Source organism: Tamandua tetradactyla, chromosome 1 (assembly GCF_023851605.1).
Source record: "Tamandua tetradactyla isolate mTamTet1 chromosome 1, mTamTet1.pri, whole genome shotgun sequence".
NCBI classification, from domain to species: domain Eukaryota; kingdom Metazoa; phylum Chordata; class Mammalia; order Pilosa; family Myrmecophagidae; genus Tamandua; species Tamandua tetradactyla.
The window spans coordinates 157,879,031-157,897,761 of NC_135327.1; the positions used below are offsets into that span (position 1 = coordinate 157,879,031).

Sequence of the window (18,731 nt, forward strand, 5' to 3'; positions counted from 1 at the left end):
TCGGTGGCAAGTTTCTATCTTGGGTCAACTATTTTTCATATTAAGTAAAATGTGTGATGACATTCAACTGATCTCCAGGCTGGGGTGTATTTAGAGAATATAGCACAATGAGAAATTTCCAAATCTAAATTTAAATTGTTTGGAATTTTTAACCGCTTTGGAAAATCTATACTCTTGTTTGGTATATTTGTACAGTTAATTGAAAGATGGTTGTACATCAATATTATACCTTTTTTACTTAAACCACATTAGGCCCAGCAATTTTATTCCTACAGGATATATATATATATATATATATATATATATATATATATATATATATATATATATCGATGGATATTGATGCTTATTTCTACAAAAATAATTATATGACAATATTCATGTTGCCTTATTCATAATAGCTCTGTGCTGCTTTGAAGCTATTATGTACCCCAGAAAAGCCATGCCCTTTAATCCTCATTCGATATTGCTGGGTGAAATCTTTTTTGTTGTTTCCATGGAGAACGAGCCACCCAATTGTGGGTGGTAACTTTTGATTAGATGGTGTTCTAGTTTGCTAGCTGCTAGAATACAATATGCCAGAAATGGAATGGCTTTTTGTTTCTTTTTTTTTGTATACTGCATGGTGGGATCACATTTCATTATTTTCCCATGTGAGTATCCCATTATTGCAGTGCCATTTATTGAATTTTGTTTGTTTGTTTTGCTTATTTGTTTGTTTTTTGGGAAGTGCATGGACCTGGAATCGAAGCCGGGTCTCCCGCATAGCAGGTGAGAATTCTACGACTATACAACCCTTGCACCCCTTGGAATGGCTTTTCAAAAGGGGAACTTAAGTTGCTGGTTTACAGTTCTAAGGTTTAGAAAATGTCTCAATTAAAGAAAGTCTACAAAAATGTTCAAATTAAAGTACCAACAAGAGGTTATCTTCACTCAAGAAAGGCTGATGAAGTTCAGGATTTCTCTCTCAACTGGAAAGGCACATGATGAACATGGTGACATCTAGCTTCCTCTCCAGGCCTCTTGCTTCATGAAGCTCCCCCAGGGGCATTCTCCTTCATTTCCAAAAGTCACTGGCTGGTAGTCTCTGCCGTTCTCCTGTCTCTGCTGCTCTTGTCATTCTCAAGCTTTCTCCAAAATGCTTCCTTTTTTAAAGGATTCCAGTAAAGTAATCAAGACCCACCTGGAATGTGTGGAGTCACATATCCGTCTATTCAAAAGTTAATACCTACAATTGGGTGAGCCACATCTCGGCGGAGATAACGTAATCAAGTTTCCAACCTTTAGTACTGAATATGGATTAGAAGAAACAGTTGCTCCCATAAAACTGATTAGGATTACAACATGGCATTTTGAGGGTACATAAATCCTTTCAAATGAACACAGGTGGTTTCCATGGAGATATGTCTCCAACCATTCAATGTAGGGTTGCTTACTGGAGTCCTTTAAGAGGGAACCATTTTTGGAAAAGCTACAAGCCACCAGAACCAACAGAGCCCACACAGCCAGAGACCTTTGGAGATGAAGAAGGAAAACACCCCCAGGGGAGCTTCATGAAACAAGAAGCTGGGAGAGAAAACTAGTGGATGTTGCCATGTGACCTCCCATCTGAAGGAGAAACCCAGAGCATCATCAGCCTTCTTGAAACAAGGCAACTTTCCCTGGATGCCTTAATTTGGACATTTTCATGGCCTTAGAACTGTAAACTTGCAACTCAATTCCCCTTTTTAAAAGCCATTCCATTTCTGGTATATCATATTCTAGCAGCTTACTAATTAAAACAAGCTTCAAACAGGAAACAACCCAAATGTCCATAAATAGGAGAACGAATATAGGATATAGTCATACAGTGGAACATGATGCAGCAATAAAAAGAATTGCTTACTTAATCAATACAGTGGGTGGCTCTCACATATTGTTCTGAGAAAAGAATACAAAAGAATTCATACTGTATGATTCCATTTAAATGAAATTCAAAAACATGTAAAGCTAGTCTATGATGCTAGGCAGGAAATCAGACTAATAGTTGTCTTTGGACAGAGGTGTGGAAGGGCACTGAATGAAAAAGGCCATAGGAAACTTTTCAAAGAGTTTTATATCTTGATTTCTGTGATAGCAATGCAGGTGTATACATTTGTTAAAACATTTTGAGCTGAACACACTTAAGACATATGATTTTACTAGAGGTAAACTATACCTCAGTAAAGAAAAAAAGTAAAAAATGCAAAGCAATCATTTGCATTTTCAAGAAAATATTTTAAAAGCTGCAGAAGTAAAATTTACCATGTTCTTCCAATGCATTCCACTTCAAAATTGGGCAATAAAACCTTAAATAAATATAACCTCTGAAGCATGGTGAACAAAAGAAAAAATAGGTTAAATGGACTTCATCAAAATTAAATACTTTTGTACATTAAAGGACACTAACGAGAAAGTGAAAAGACATCCTACAGAATGGAAGAAAATAACTGCTAACCATATATCTGATAAGGGTTTAATATCCAGAATACATAAAGAACTGCTATAACTCAACAATAAAAAGACAAACAACCCAATTAAAAAATGGGCAAAGGAATAGATATTTCTCCAAATAAGATGTACAAATGGCCAATAAATACATGAAAAGGTGCTCAGTCATTGGTTATCAGGGAAATGCAAATAAAAACCACAAGGAAATATGACTTAATACACCCTAAGATGGTTACTATTAAAAAAAAAAGAACAAAAAACCAGATAATAACAAGTGCTGACAAGAACATGGAAAAACTGGAAGCCCAACACACTGTTGGTGGCATTGTTAAATGGTGCATCCACTGTAGAAATTAGTTTGGTCATTCTTCAGAAAATTGAACATAGATTTCCCATATGACCTGCCAATCCCTCCTCTTGTTATATACTGGAAAGAAATGAACGTAAAGACTCAAACAGACTCAAATATTTGAGAGCAATGTTTATAGCAACTTTATTCACAACAGCCACACATTAGAAGCAAGCCAAGTGTCCGTCAACATATAAATGGATAAATAAAATGTAGTATATATTCAAAATGTAATTTTATTCAGCTATACAAAGGAATGAAGTTCTGATACAACATGGATGAACCTTGAAGACATCCTGTTAAGTGAATTAAGTTAGACACAAAAAGGTAAATATTAAATGATATTGTTTATATGACATACTTAAAAATAAGCAAATTTCCTAGGACAAACTTGATGTGTGGTTAATCAACGTGTATACCACCAAGTCCAGTAGTGAAATCCAGAGCTCTATAGGGCTTGGGATTTTAGTTTGTTTACATTTGTATCCCAAATATCCAGCTCAGTGCCTTTGATCTTGATGTACTATTGTGACTATAAACATGCCTTAACTTTTTCAGGCTTCACTTTCTCCATCAATGTAATTTAAATAATACCTGCCCTTCCTAAGTGTGTTAACAAGTAGTTATAGAACAGATTTTAAAGTTTGATATTGATTACAGAGTTCCACAATTTTTCATTTTTTCTTCTGGCTGCTTCAAGACACTAGAGACCAAAGGAAATATCAACATAATGATTCAGTAGTTATACTCCTCCTTTTCTTTTTTTGTGAAAAATAACATATACACAAAAAAGCAATAAATTTCAAAGTACATTTCAACAATTAATCGTAGAACAGATTTAAGAGTTTTATATGGGTTACAATTCCATGATTTTAGATTTTTACTTCTAGCTGCTCTAAGGTACAAGAGACTAAAAGAAATATCAATATAATGGTTCAGCAATCACATTCATTTGTTAAACCCGACCTTCTCTGTATAATGCCACCATCATGTTTGATTTTTCTCCCATTCTTTAGGGGTATTTGGGCTATACCCATTCTAACTTTTTCATGTTGGAAGGGGCTGTCAATAATATGGGATAAGGGGATGGAACTAGCTGATGTTCTGGAAAGGCTGGCCCCTCTGCATTTAGGGCTTGTCTGGTCCAGGGACCCATCTGGAGGTGGTAGATTTCTGGAATGTTGCTTTAGTGCATGGAACTTTTGTTCTTTAGGATTTAGCAGAAATGGTTTTGGTTGGGGTTTGGCAAGTTATGATAGGTAGCAATGTCTAACCGAAGCTTGCATAAGAGTGACCTTCAGAGTAGCTTCTAGACTCTATTTGAACTTTTTGAGCCATTGATACCTTATTTGTTACATTTCTTTTCCCCCAGTTGGTCAGAATGGAATTGTTGATCCCACAGTGCCAGGGCCAGGCTCAACCCTGGGAATCATCTCCCATGTTGCCAGGAGATTTTCACCCCTGGATGTCATGTCTCGTGTAGGGGGGAGGGCAATGGTTTCACTTGCAGAGTTGGCCTTAGAGAGAGAGAGAGAACACATCTGAGCAACAAAAGATGTCCTTCAGACATGACTCTTAGGCATACCTATAGTCAGGCTAAGCTTCTTTGACACAGTATCCAGGGTTTCCCAGGTGGCAAAATTTAGTAGTTCCATATTTTTTCTCCCATTCCTCAAGGGCCTTTGTCAGTACTTTTGATTATCTGCTTAAAACACCCTGGGATATATCCAGGCATTACATTAGGCTATACAGGGTTCAAGGCTCTCATTCTTATTCTGGGCTCCTTGTATTTGGTTTGGATTATTTAAATGATCTACCCATACAGATTGAGTTAGATTATGTGCTGCAGAAAATTTAGGTTCTGGGCAAAAATAAAACTTTCTTCCCTTAATTTCAAAGAGTAGGTGAAGTTCTAAAATACAGACAATATCTTCCTTACCCCTGTATTCTGAATTACCTTGATCTTGACCTGGTTGGCAAATATACTTTCAAATGAGGTAAAAGCCTTATCCAAATGAAAGGCCATTTTAATGTTTTCAGAAGGTAGTTTTTAATTTCAATTCTTCTTTTTCCCATAAACTGACATAAATAATAATGACTCCAGGACTTTAGCTCTTGAAGGCTTATGTAGTCAAGCTTTTAAGATTCAGCTTAAGGAGAAAATCCTCTATAGAGACTTTCCATCAGCATCCAGGCACCCTCTTTCCAACCCCAGCCACAACACACATACAGACCTACCTGAAATAAAATTTGCTACATTATCTTTGGTCTCATTAGGGCAAGAATTTATCATATTAATCTTTGTATCTGAACTGTCTAGAACAGTAGTCTATACAGAGTAGGTATTTAATATTTTTAAGATAAATGAACCATCTTGATTCTTTAAAATAGTTCAGGAATGGGGAGTTTGATTCTCTAGTGAACATAGATTGTGTACTTCATCTCTTTATGAGGTACTTTTATATTTATCTTCTGTTTATAAGTGAGAAAATTGAGCCTTGTTGAGATTAAATAATTACTTGCTCAAGGTCATACAACCAGAAGGTAGGGTGATTTGGAATTAAATCCCACATTTTTCTGTTTCCCTGAAATCACTTTTTTTAGCATGCATTACATTTTAGATCCAAGCCCAGTGGATACAAAATAATCATTATAAAGATAGAAAATTCTGTCTTTTATGGTTAAGATTTCATTGCTGGACTGAATACTAGCATAAAAATAAAAAGATTTAGGTTACAGGATTAGCACAAATCACTTATGAACTTTAATGGATTGGGGCAAATCATTGGGTCTTTCTGAGTTTTAATTTCCTGATCTTCAATTAGAAAAAATACTATCTAACCTGTTTCACCTCACTGAGTACAGAGGGTCATATAGTCATATGTTGAAAGTATTTTATGAAATAAAAAATGCTATAAAAATGCTAAAAATAGTGCATATGATCATGAAACATTGCACTGTGGGATATTGAGCTAAATCCAAACAGACATATATTTGAATGGTTTTTTGAAATTTTTGAGTTAAAAAAATGCACCTATATAAGCTCTTTTCTTTTAAACCTTTTTTAAAATGAAGATAACCTTTGCATAATTTACGGGCTCTTTTAGCTGAAGTTTTTCTATTAATTCCAGCCAAGCAGATCCGATGGACTGGTTTGCCAGTCTGAAGTGTGAGGCCTTGTGACCATGTGGTCTACTTATTTAAGCAGATGAAATAACATGTTTGGTGCTAATTAAAATCTTTAAAGGGTCTTCAAAGGGTAGCAGTAAATACTACGTATTTCCCTTATTTAAAACACTGGCAGATGAAGAGATATTTTTTTCCTTCCTTAAGAATGTAGGATTCCCATCTGTTATGTTTAACAAAAATGTAGCATATAATGTAGGGAAAAAATAGAATTGGAAGGAGCTCTTATTTTTTGCAGAAAGTCATTTGTGGTGGTTTGAAGCTGTATGTACCCAGAAAAACATATTCTTAATTTAATTCATTTATGGGTGTGAACCCATTGTAAATAGGAACTTTTTTCTGAAATGAAGTTATTTCAATTAAGGTGTGGCCCACCTCAGTCAGCATGGGTCTTAATTATGTTACTGGAGTCCTTTGTAAGAGAATGGAATTCAGACAAAGAGAGCAAAAGCCACAGGAAGCCAGAAACTGAAATGGAATTGGAAGAGACCAGGATATGCCGCCATATGCATTGCCATGAGCCTTGCCATGTAATAGGGGAACAGAGTTACGGGCAGCCAGCCCCACAACACCCATTTCCTCAGGGGAAAGTATAGCCTTGATGACGTCTTGATTTGGACTTTCTTTTAGCCTCAAAACCATAAGCCAATACATTCCCATTTCATGATATTTGCTTAAGCAACCTAGGTAGTTAAACACTATTCTTTTCTAGAACCAGACACTACCTTTTTTTTTGCCACCAACTCTCTCTTCAAAGCCTTGGAAAAGTATTGGTTCATCCTGAAAAAAATAATAAACCAAAAAGACTTCTTGATCTCCCCTTATGTAAAGGTACAGTGATAAATACCACAGGCCAGCTCACTCAACATCCTTCCTGACTCCTTTTGCGCTTTCCTTGTTTTAGTAGAGAGGCTGGAAAGCTTAGATCACATTTCCAAGATGCTAGGCAGCTAGGAAGCAGTCATATGACCAAAGGTACCTCTCTGTAGTCTCACTATGAGAGACTTTGGTGTGGAAATGAATTACTGGAGGAGAGAGAGTGGATCTGTCAGCAGGCCCTGTAACAGTGCTATCTGTTTGTCCGTGTGTCAGCATTGGATGAGTTTATGGTGTCTGGTCCTACTATATTAGGTGTCAACTAGTGGACATCAGTGGCCTTTTAGTCACAGAAATCCTGTGAGGTAATGGATATTTCTCAAACTTGTTTTGTCACGGCTGATAGGACATGAGCCTGTTTTTCTGGCTCCCCAAGAAAACTTTGTAAGCTACCTAATACCCTTAAATAAACCCTTCTCTGCTCCAACTAGCCATACTAATTCTGTTGCCTGTAAGTAGGGGTCCTGACATTTATTATCAACAATACAGGGAGTATGAACCAGGGAGGATATACATCTACTGACATACTTTGACACACACTGCTAGCTGCTTACAAAGCAGCACTTACTCTCTTTATTACTAACAGAACCCCATTTTATAGGAAGAAGCAAGCTTCCAACTATAAATGGACATTTCCTAGTTTCTCTTACAATTAAGCATGGCTGTGGACAAAATTCTAACCAAAAGTATGTCAGCTGAGGACACCAGAGTAGCCTTTGCTTCTTTGATATAAGCACCACCCCTTTTTGCCTCTTCTTTTCTGCCTGAAATGTACATAAAATGGTTGGAGCTTCTGCATTCATCTTTGGATCATCATGGAAAGATAAGAAAGTAGCTAAGACTTTACCTTGACTTTTATGAGCCTCTGGACCATTGCCTGCAACCAACACCTGTACAATCTCCTGTCTTCTTGTTACAGAGAGAAAAATAACTCTTATTTGTTGTAGGCCATAGTTAGGTACCTAACTGAACTAAATTCCTAACTTCACTAATTCATAACTTAACTAAAAGTAAATATAATGTGATTTAGAAAATGTTACAGCAAGGCAAGGATATAGTTTGTACCTACAGCAACAGGTAATTTTCCCCTGCCCTATATGAGGAGCCTGAGCTAGATCCCCAAACATTTCCTCACTTGTTGGCCTTTATTTATTTTTTCCTAAAGAAGGTTCCAACTTTTGCACTCAGAACGCAGGGAAAGGGATACTGCCTGTTCTTTAGAGTCCTACAATGTACTCCCAAATGGATAAAATAAAAGCCACAGGAAGACAGATTTCAGGTCTCTATATAAAAGAGCTCTCTCAGCTTTTCATAATGCATTTCAGTCACTTAGCGTGTTCAAGCATAGGTTCAATGACCTTCCAGAGTGAACATTTAAGAGATGGTTCAAATATTAGGCTGTGGTCAGAAAAGACAACTTTAAGTCTCATCTGGCTTTTCAGTTCTTGAATTCTATGTCAACATTACACTCATACATTATTTCCACCTAGATACCAAAAATTTGTTCCATTTACCTCTGCCATCTTATGATGAACATCCCACTTCTCCAACACCATGTGTGTTATAGGTGTTCTTTTCACTGGGTACAAAGGAAGGCTTTGGACAGAAACTGAAAGTATGAGAACAAAGGTGAAACAGATTAGGGAAAAAGAGCTAATGATGAAAAGAGGCCAGCAAGTGCAGAGGGAAGGCAGTTGAGTTATCTTAAGCAGTGGTGAGAAGTGAGAAGATTAAAAAAATTTAGGTTCAGTCCCTTAAAAAGAGAATATGTTTAGGGACTTAAGGGCCTGAGGACCAAGTAACTACAGTATCTGGCTTAGGATGCTGGAGAAGGACCTGGGCAGGAATTTCAGCCTTACTTCAGGGGTTAATGAACTCATACTATCAAGCTAAAAATGATTGCTCAAGGGCAGAGAAGCACAAATGGGTAAAAAATAAACCACATTCATGTCTCACGGTGCCAAGCAAGAACCTATAATATGCTGACCCATTTGTAGTCTGTTACTCTGGGATTTCTCACTTGCACAAAAGTAATTCCTCGTACTCTAAATAGTTAGCTGAGTGTGATGCTCCTGATGACTCATTGAAAGAGAGTCCTGACGTGGATCAGGGGAACTGTATTCCCAGGTCTTCTGGTCCAGCAAATGGGAGGATCAGTGACTAACACCAGAAAGCTCTTGGGTAGAAGGACCCTTGGCAATCGATTCACCTGTTCTTCTTTATTTCAAATCTGCCATCTTGGTCACAGTCCCTTTGGTGCAGGGATGCACCATGTTTCTGCCTACACAACCCAGGGGTCTTTTAAATACAATGGTGAAAGGTGCCTTGACTTCATCTCCTGTTCCTCAGCCTCTGATTTCTAAGCTCTCAGTGTTTGCTGACTAATGTTTCAGGTGGTGATGAAGTGTCATAATTCTTCAGAAATGTTAATGATTCTTCATTGTTAATTAAATCCTAAGGACCCCAGAACTGGGTCCCCAGCCCCTCTTGCCTTCGACAAAATAGATGATTGCAAGGAAACAGAGAAAATGCTCCCTGCTCTAATTTGGTTTCCTCTTGGCTGGCTTTGGGGCCTCACAAGTTCTGTTTCCCGCCCCCACACAGTTCCCTATCACGGATCAAGCTGCTGAGGAAGTGACTAGCAGAAGCTCAGCCTGGAGCACCCCCTCTTTCAGTATTGTACATCCACAGCAAGGCGTCCTTCCTTCTGCGGCAGATGCTGCAGGGAAATGCTCTCCTGAAGTTTTCATAAGGCATTCTTAAAAGTGATATGCCCCTTAGGTTGTATTCTCTCAGCTCCCAACTCTACCAACATCTATCATCAAATAGCCTATGATGCAAATAAAGGGTGTGCCACATATCAAACTGGTCTTCAGGAAGGTCAGATTACACTTCCCAGGAACTTTAGGAATATTGTCATTTTTCACAGGTGGTTGAATTCTTGAGAAGAGCATTTCAGTCCTGGGCTTCCAAATAGTATGTGGATTTTTCCCCCAAAGAAAATTGTATCTACAGTGAAAGGATCAAAAAGACAAAAGCTTTTATTTAATTTGTGTTTGTAGCCCAACTTTTCTTAAGTTGCAAATGTGGTAAACACAAGATAGAGGACTTGTCAGTCGATCTTTTAATGGGGCCTCCTGGCCTTCTCCAGAATGCTCAGTCTCCTTCAAGTATCAGTCTCCATTGCCATCCTCACCCTTCCCCTTCATTCTGTCTGCCAGTGAGTGGTCCTTATGTCATTCTGGCATGCCTGCAAATCCCATTTCTTCTTAGAGTCCCCCAACAGACCATAAAGTAAAGAAGTAATACTATTGAGTTCTTAAATAAGACAAATTCCATGACTCTCCCAACTCGGGGATATGGAAAGCCATTCACCCCTTGTCAAATTCATAATGTAATTATTGATATCATTCATGACTTAGCTATATTCATAGAGCTTCCTTAATTTACACTAGGTTTCTAGAGAGCAGAAATGAACAGGACCAGGTAACAAGATTAAATTCAGTGTAATAAATATTTGTTGACAATTAATGCATGGTAACACTTTGTATAAAATCATGCAATAACAACTAATAGGTACTTTTGATGAGAGCCATATTTTATAAAATGCTAAAATGCCTTTAATTTTTGCCATGTGAGCTTTGAAAAGAGAATGTAATCACTGTTCTCCTATCACAAGTTAGATTTTATTGAAATTTCAAACTATTATATTTCAGAGAATTTCCAGGCACTTTTCAAGTAAGTTTTTTTTTAATGGGAACAAAAAAATTTAAGTAAGCATAGCTTGTGGAATGGCCTATTTTATGATAACTGTCCTTTCTGAAGTTTCATAAAATCCAATCAAATGATCATTCCAAGTCCCACCCAGATTGTAAATATTGTAAATAGTTGGTTCTAAAGACAGAAATTTGGAATGATTGGAAACATGCTCTGTATGGTCACAATATCTCCGTCTCAGTCATGACTGTATTATTTAGTACATCCTTATTATTGCCTAATAAAATGCCCAGCATGAAGAATATACGATCTGGAATATGCATCTTCAAGTTCTAGTCAAGGCAAGAGAAGGAGTATCAGAAAGGTCTTGGACAATCTCCCTAAGGGAGGAAAAGCTGTGGTTATGGAGGCCTTTAGAGCCTCTTGTCCTTTTCCAAAACAAAACTTGACTTTGAGATGAACTTCCCCAAATACCATAAAACAATTGCATACAACCTTCTCTTAAAATATGATAATTCAGTGCCCTTGGAGTAGCCTTGGGGGGGGTGGTGTCAATGATTGGGACTGCACTGATAAGAGTATAATCCTGTCCTCATACCACACGCAGGCAGGACAGGTTGTTGTTTCCCTGTTATAACACGAGCTGCTCTGATAAAGGCTACTGGCTAAAAAATAATTCTCCTTGCTGGTGCCAGAGTACCTTCCTGTGGGGTTTAGGTTCTTCTTCTTGGTAACTACATGATTTTGATAACAATATCATGACAACAACAGCAGTAATAATGGCAGCTCCCACTAGCTGTTGGACCACTATGGACCAGACTTTATTATAAGCACATTACATGATTAACCCATTCAATCCTCATAACAATCCTGAGAGGCAAATAGTAGCATTGTTCCCATTTTACAGATGAAGAATATGAGTGAAAGGAAGATCAGGAAATTTGTCTAACATCACAAAGGCAGTAAGTTATGTGGTCTCTGAGTATTAGTTTCTTTTTTAATAAAATGGGGAGCATTTTACCTCCCTTGTTTGGCCAAATAAAGACATAACAAAGGTAAAGATCACACATAATCGGCGTTCATTAAGTGACAATATTATTATTAATAATAATTCCTTTAGATTAGAACCCTTGTGCTAATACCCGCTTGATAATGATGCCTGATTTTATTTAGAGGTTGCTTATCTACCAAACTCACAAGCTAACTAAGAGCCAAAAAGAAGAACAAAGCAATAAAAATAACCCAGTTGTAATGAGCAATCAGACAATCCTCTGGTCCGTTATTTTAGTAGAGCTCCAGGGAGCTTTGCTGAGACTCTGAGGCAGCCTTGGTTCTAGGGAGCTTGATAATAAAGCTGCCCAATACCAAGATGATTAGAAATGCAAATTAGAAGGGGAAAAGGCTGCTAGAATTTGGCACATTGTCAATGGCAAGATGTGCCAGCTGACAGTCTGGCTGCAGAAGGACAAATGAAAGCACCTTAATGGACAGACAGGAAAACTCGAAATGCAGACCAATCTGGACTCTTTGAGGACAGCAAATTCCCTAATAACAGATTACCAGCCCTCTGAGAAGCCTATTCTGGTATCTCCTCTCCCCTTTCCCTTTTTGCAAAACTGTTATTCCTTTCCTGGTCCCACTGATATCCCCTCTATGCCCGGTTTACATCTCTAGTCTAGCCCTGGCCTGCAGTGACTTGTCTTCCATATCCCTCCCTGTCCCTATTTGACTGTAAGCTCTTTAAAGGGCAAGGATGTTATAGTATTCATGTTTGTATCTGTAAATCTCTTATATAGTAGATGTTCAATAAATGGTGGTTGAATGAATAGTTATTGATTCAGTGTTACAAAACAGAGAGAGAGCGAGAGCGAGCGAGAGAGAGAGAGAGTAATTTCATGTTTTTAAAGATAGGAAGCAGCATAAGGATTTTTAGAAATTTCCCCATTCAAATCCATTACTTCTAAAAATTTTTGCTTAAAAAGAAAAGCTGGAGCAGGGAGTGGGGCAATTCCAGAGAATGGGTGCAGAAATAAGACATATCAGATTGATTTTGGGGACTGAATTCAGAGAGTACTCTTTCCAATCAGAGAAGCAGTAGGACCCCAGAGGAGAAATAACTAGGTGATATGCCCTGGTACCCTGTCCTGAGTAGCCCATAAAGTCTTCCCCCCAACCCAGGAGCAGGGGAATAAGCCTATGCATGGTAGGACTGTGCAAGACTACCAAGCACCACCCACGCCACTGAAAGCGTCTTGAGAGCAAGCACAGGTGAATTCAGACTTCAGCCAGCCTCTGGCTGGTTTCCTGAGTAGACGCTGCTGAAATCAGATGGGAAAGATAGGCCAGAATGCCCATAATGTTAGAGGACAACCTCAAGCAAATACAAATTCCCCAAACCATGCCTCAACGCTAAATAAGAGCCCAGAATTTGAAACAACCATAATGAAAAGGATTGTTTCAACCTCCTGGTAAAATGAATTTCATACCTGCAAAACACCCACGTTTGCCACATCGTGGTTGACCTTCACCTAAGATCTACCTTCAGGGACGCTCTCCCAAGCTGTGAGCCAAAGACTTCTCCCTCTCCTTTGCTTTAAGAGGATGGAAATAGCACAATGTTGACCTGTTTTAAATTTCAGAAACAATCAGAATCCAAGTGTGATAGTTTGAAGCTCTTATGTACCCCAGGGAAGGCCATGTTCTTTTGATTCGCTCCTGTGGGTGCAGAACTATCATGAGTGGGAGCTTCAGATTAGGTTATCACAGTTGAGGGGTGCCCCAGGATGAGACTTAATCTTCTTGTTAGAGTCCTTGATAAGAAGATAAAACACATACAGAAGCAAAAGGATGAAATTACGAGATGCAGAAAAAGCTCCAGAGAAACTGAGAGGAACCACTGAAACTAGAAATTGGAAGCAATGAAATCCAGGATAGAAGGACTGGCAGATGACGGCCATATGCCTTCCTGTGTGACAAATGTGTCCCAGATGTCAGCAGTCTTTCTTCAGAGAAGGTATGGGTCTGTCAATGCCATAATTTGGACATTTTCATAGCCTTAGAATTGTAAACTTCTAAGCTAATAAATCCTCATTATTAAAAGTCAGTCCATTTCTAGTATATCACATTTTGTCACCTTTACCAAACCAAAACATCAGGCTTGAAAAGTCAAGTGGTTTCCTTCAAATTGTGTGTAAAGAGCTGAACTGAAATATGCTGAAGGTGAGAATGGGCAAAGCTTCTTTGGGACCCCTAGCCCTCCTCCCCCACAAAGGTCCCTGTGGCTTCTGACCTTGTACCCTCTGAAGATGCTTCCTCTGATAGTCCACAAGAGCAGGTGAAAAGGTCAACTACCTTGTGACAGTCCCTCTGAGAATGCACACAGAAGAACATGTCCCATGCTTGTGTTCTTCCAATTTCCATAATCATGAATTTCATACTGCTGTTCAGACAGATGACTGGGAATTTAATAAGGAGAATTTAAATAAGCTGAAGTCTCTGATTCAGCCTATTTTCTTTTCTTTTATAAGTTTGCTTTCTGCTACTGTTCATTCACATTTCATACCCTTGATGGAATATATTTAGTCTCCATATTTTATAGTTTTTAGAAGTGTGAATTAAGTTTCACACAGAAAATGAAACCTGTGAGATTTCTCTTCTCCCTGGGTGAAAGAACTTACCCAACACCTGGAGCAATTTTGCAAATTGTGTCAGAAACAGCAATCTGATTTCACCAGTTAATGTAGGTTTATTCAGCCTAGAAATTGTACTATGAATACCATTCTAAAGGTCAATTGGAGTATATCCTTGTGCCTTCATAAGACAGTTTGAAATAAACCCAAACCAGACAAAATTACCACACCGTCTTCCAGTCTCTTAACTGAGAGACCTTGTTACTAAACAAAAACAAACAAACAAACAAACAAACAAAAAAGAGAATGTTTCAAAGAAGATAATGCAGGTCAGAATTTTGTTTAACAACTTGTGAGCAATCTTCTACAATTATTTGGTAGATGTATCCCCTAGTGTAAGAATTCTGAATTGTGAATACTTGCATTCTAGTGTTCTTATTGATTTTAAATCTTTCAACTTATGTTAGAGATAAGGAAAATTAGTACAGAGAAGAAGCACTGGGACCTGCATTTCATAAGCAAAAGCTTTCTCATTTGGTCAATTGTAAAGGCACTCAGTCTACTAAATGCTGAAACTTTTTCATTACAACAGGAACACAAGTGTTTCCCCTAAATTAAGCTGCTTATGAATCAGCCAGAGCCACTACTCAACAGTTCGACAGGTAAGAAAATCTAAATCCTTTTTATATTCTTCATTAAGATACCTTCCCATAAACATAATTCTTACCCCAACACCTTATTATCCCATATTCTTCTCTTTGGCTTCTCATATATACTCTTTATGCTATTTAAGAAATCCATAGGATAAAGATGAAGATCTCTATTTAAGTAGCTTTTTATTTTCCACCATCTGAATACCTGCCTGCAGCACCATGCCTACATGTATCTAACACCATGATAGAACTAGATTCCAAGGTTACATATCTTCCATAAGCCCTACCTCACTCATCATCTGAGCACAAAATGATCTTTCCTTTCCTGAGTTTCTGTAGCACTTGTAAGATATATCTCAATTGTAAAATGTATTTGACAATGGACTCTACTGCAGTGCTTCTCAACCTCAGACCTATTTGCAATAATCACTAGGTCTCTGTGAGAATTTGTGTGACAATATGTGTGTACTTCATTTCAATGATAGTCTAAAAAATATTATAGGTATGCTGTAGATGATCTGATGAGCTCCCTATAATTAAAAGTAACCATATACTTTTCAGTGACTATTTGTGCTTATGATTGTTTAGACTCCAAGAGGTAGCACTTTAATTGTAACGAGCTAATAAGAAAAGCACACAGGCAAACAATAATGCAAATGATGTTTTTGCATCAAGTGAAAGCTAACAAAAACAAAGGCATTCTACACCAGAAAAGATTGGTCCAAGAGAAAAAAATGCTTGGAGCACTATGTCATTACTCAGCATAAAGTCAGCAAAGCATGACAAACTCAAAAGAACCTTGGCCCTAGAGTCAACCCTATGTTCACCCTGAAAGAGGTGATCTAGTTTAGTAAAGCAATATCACTTACCCCTTTAAGCAATGCCTATTAATTGGAGTATATGGCTTTGGTAGCACCGGGAATCAAACCGGGGTCTCTGGCATGGCGGGCGAGAATTCTGCCACTGAGCCACTCTTGTACCACCCTTGTTTTGGTTTTATAGCTATATAAGAGCTATAAACATATAGAGTTCATACTAGTTTATGATTGTGCATATTCAAGCTACATTAAAATATAAATGATTTAAGTCATCACTAGAGGTCTACAAGAAGTTTTTAAGTTATCATTATAATATACCGATATACTATATTTTGACATTATGTTTCTTGTGGTTTTACATGGTTGTTTCAGTCTTTTACCATTTAACTGTTTCCATCTGATATTGCCTTGTTGACCCAAATAAACTATAAATTTCTGAAGGACAAAAATGCACCTTTGGGATGTTTGCATCCTCCTTAGCATCTAGCAGCATGCTGAGGACATAGTGGGTAGCCAGTAACAATTGTAGGTTTTAGCTCTTTCATCAACCCTTCTGAACTTCTCATTCAAATATAATGTCTCTTGTCTGTTTTGTTTGATTTTTAACCGACTTCCAAGAAAGGTGTTTTCCTGTTTTAGCTTTTTACAAATCGATTTGCCTGGTTGCTCCCTGGAACTTCAGATATTTGTGTGACACTTGAGTTCTGCAGCTCTGAAAGTCAGTATTATTCTATACAGCAACTGTTAAAAACACTGAAAATGTGATCAGACCTCAATTAGAGATATGAATGAAGCTGATCTGGTTAGAACTAAGGTAAATCAGACTAAAGGGTAAAGGATGATATTGACTGTATTTTAAAACTTCAATTTATGTGAGACACCAAAGGAAAAGAAGTTCATTGGGTGCAAAATTTGTATTTTTGTTAGCACTCTATCTAATTTAACTTGGATGGTCAGTTTATTCAAACACCATAAATACATGTCACCTTGAATAGAGAGTGAGATCTTATTGATTTGTATAGGTTGGTGTGATGCCCTGATACATCCCAGAGTAATCTGGACAGAAGATTAAAAAGCATTTGCAAAGTCCCCTTGAGAAACTGGGGAAAAAGTAGAAATATTAAACTTCTCCACCTGGGGAAGATCTGATATTCTCACAAGCAGTGGGGACAACAACTTTTATGGGCCAGGCTCTCGATCTTGGAGCTTGCACTTATGAAACTGATTCCTGCAAAGGAAAAGCTGAGTCTTCTTATGATTATGCCTAAGATTCAGCTAAGCCTACTTATGATTATTCCTAAAAGTCACCCTCAGAGGACCTCTTTTGTTGCTCAGATGTGACCTCTCTCTCTAAGCCAAATCTGCAGGTGAACTCAAGGCCCTCCCTCTTATGTGGGACATGACTCCCCAGAGTGTAAATCTCCCTGGCAACATGGGACATGACCCCTGGGGATGAGCCTTGCCTTGCCATCATGGGACTGAGAAAGACTTCTTGACTAAAAGGTGGAAGAGAAATGAAACAAAATAAAGTTTCAGTGACTGAGAGATTTCAAATAGTGTTGAGAGGTCATTCTGGAGGTACAGACATTATCCCTTTTCAGTAGTGGTGTAGCCAGAGAGAAGTACCTGAAACTGTTGAACTGTAATCCAATAGCCTTGATTCTTGAAGATGATTGAATAACTATAGATCTTTTAAGGTGTGACATCTATCATATGCTGTGTTTTATAAAGGTATAAGTCATTCAAACTTCAAATTTCTGAAATGAAACATCATTTAAAGGTCAATATTTTGATGTTTATGTGACCTATTACACATTTTATTTTGCTCTTCATTTTGCTTGGAATAGTGCTTCAAATATTATTTGATGTATAAATAGTATTCAAATATTTGGTGAATAAATGAAATCTCTTTCAAGTGTAGGGCCCCATAGTTGAAGTTCATCTACAATGTGCAGAATTCACCTTGTTTTCATTGTCAATTCATTTTTTACCACTTTTTAAAAATCCCTAATTCTCAGACCATGTCTGGATGCCCGATAAAATGGACCATGGCAAAGATGATTTGATATTTTGATGATCTTAATGATGCAATCTATTTGGGCATATTGGATGACTGGAATGACAGATGTGTTGATGGTGAGAGAACAATTCAGTAGCAGTTGGTACACAGAGTCTTCAAAGCACATTATTTTCATCTATTATTTTTCTGCCCTTTTGTCTTAGCTGCTAAAAGAGTTGATGATCTGACAGAACTATCCTCCCAGTAAGTTTGCAGCATATACAGTTCTTTAATGTCATCAGTCTAGTTTCCTAGGTTATTTGATGGCTATCTGATTTCCCAGGTGACTCTCCTTGTTCCTGTCCCTGGTGACAAGATTTGTTCTCCTCTGTAATTCCACAGACCAGTGTGTCTCCTCGCAGTACTAATGATCAGCTCCACCTGACACTAAACATTAGGGTAATCCCAGGCTCATTATCAGAGAACCATGCTTGGGGTATATACTTTGTGGACCATTCTGGGTAGTTCCTGAGACTCATTCGTATATTCATTTACTTACCGTTCATTTTACGTTCATTTATTAAATACTCTTGTGACAGCGAGCAGGCTGGGACTTAGGGATACAAAAATGATTAGAAAACAAATCCTGTTCTTAAGGCATTCCCACTCTGAGAAGACATGCAAATAATTGTTATGCAGTGTGATGAGCGCTGTAATTTTACAGGTGTCCTTAGACTTCCTTATGATGAGGATGTGGTTAGGTAGGTGAGGTTGTGAGCTTCAGGAGAGATACACTTAGGCTGTTACATCTTCTTGAAGCCTGTTTAGAAGAGAGCCCAGAGTGATGAGTATAAATAGCCCTGTCTGTAAGACCATCTTTTGAAACCATGACATCTTATCCAGAGATGGAGTGAGAAGCTGAAAATGATAGCAGCCAGCTTAATAGCTGTACAAACTCTTGCATTGCCATTATTTTATAATATGTATAAATTCATGTGGATTTTCATTCTGACATAATAGAGCATGCTTATTTTA

At 37.8% G+C, this 18,731-nt stretch overlaps 1 long non-coding RNA gene across 4 annotated transcripts in view; it reads left to right on the forward strand.

The window, feature by feature from the left end:
* The window catches only part of LOC143687057 (uncharacterized), a 58,121-nt gene that overhangs the window by 9,884 nt on the left and 29,506 nt on the right, over positions 1-18,731 (forward strand). For all 4 annotated transcript variants that reach the window (XR_013177380.1, XR_013177379.1, XR_013177381.1 and 1 more), the window contains exon 3: positions 14,819-14,888. This is a non-coding gene — a long non-coding RNA (uncharacterized LOC143687057). The remainder of the gene's footprint in view (positions 1-14,818; positions 14,889-18,731) is intronic.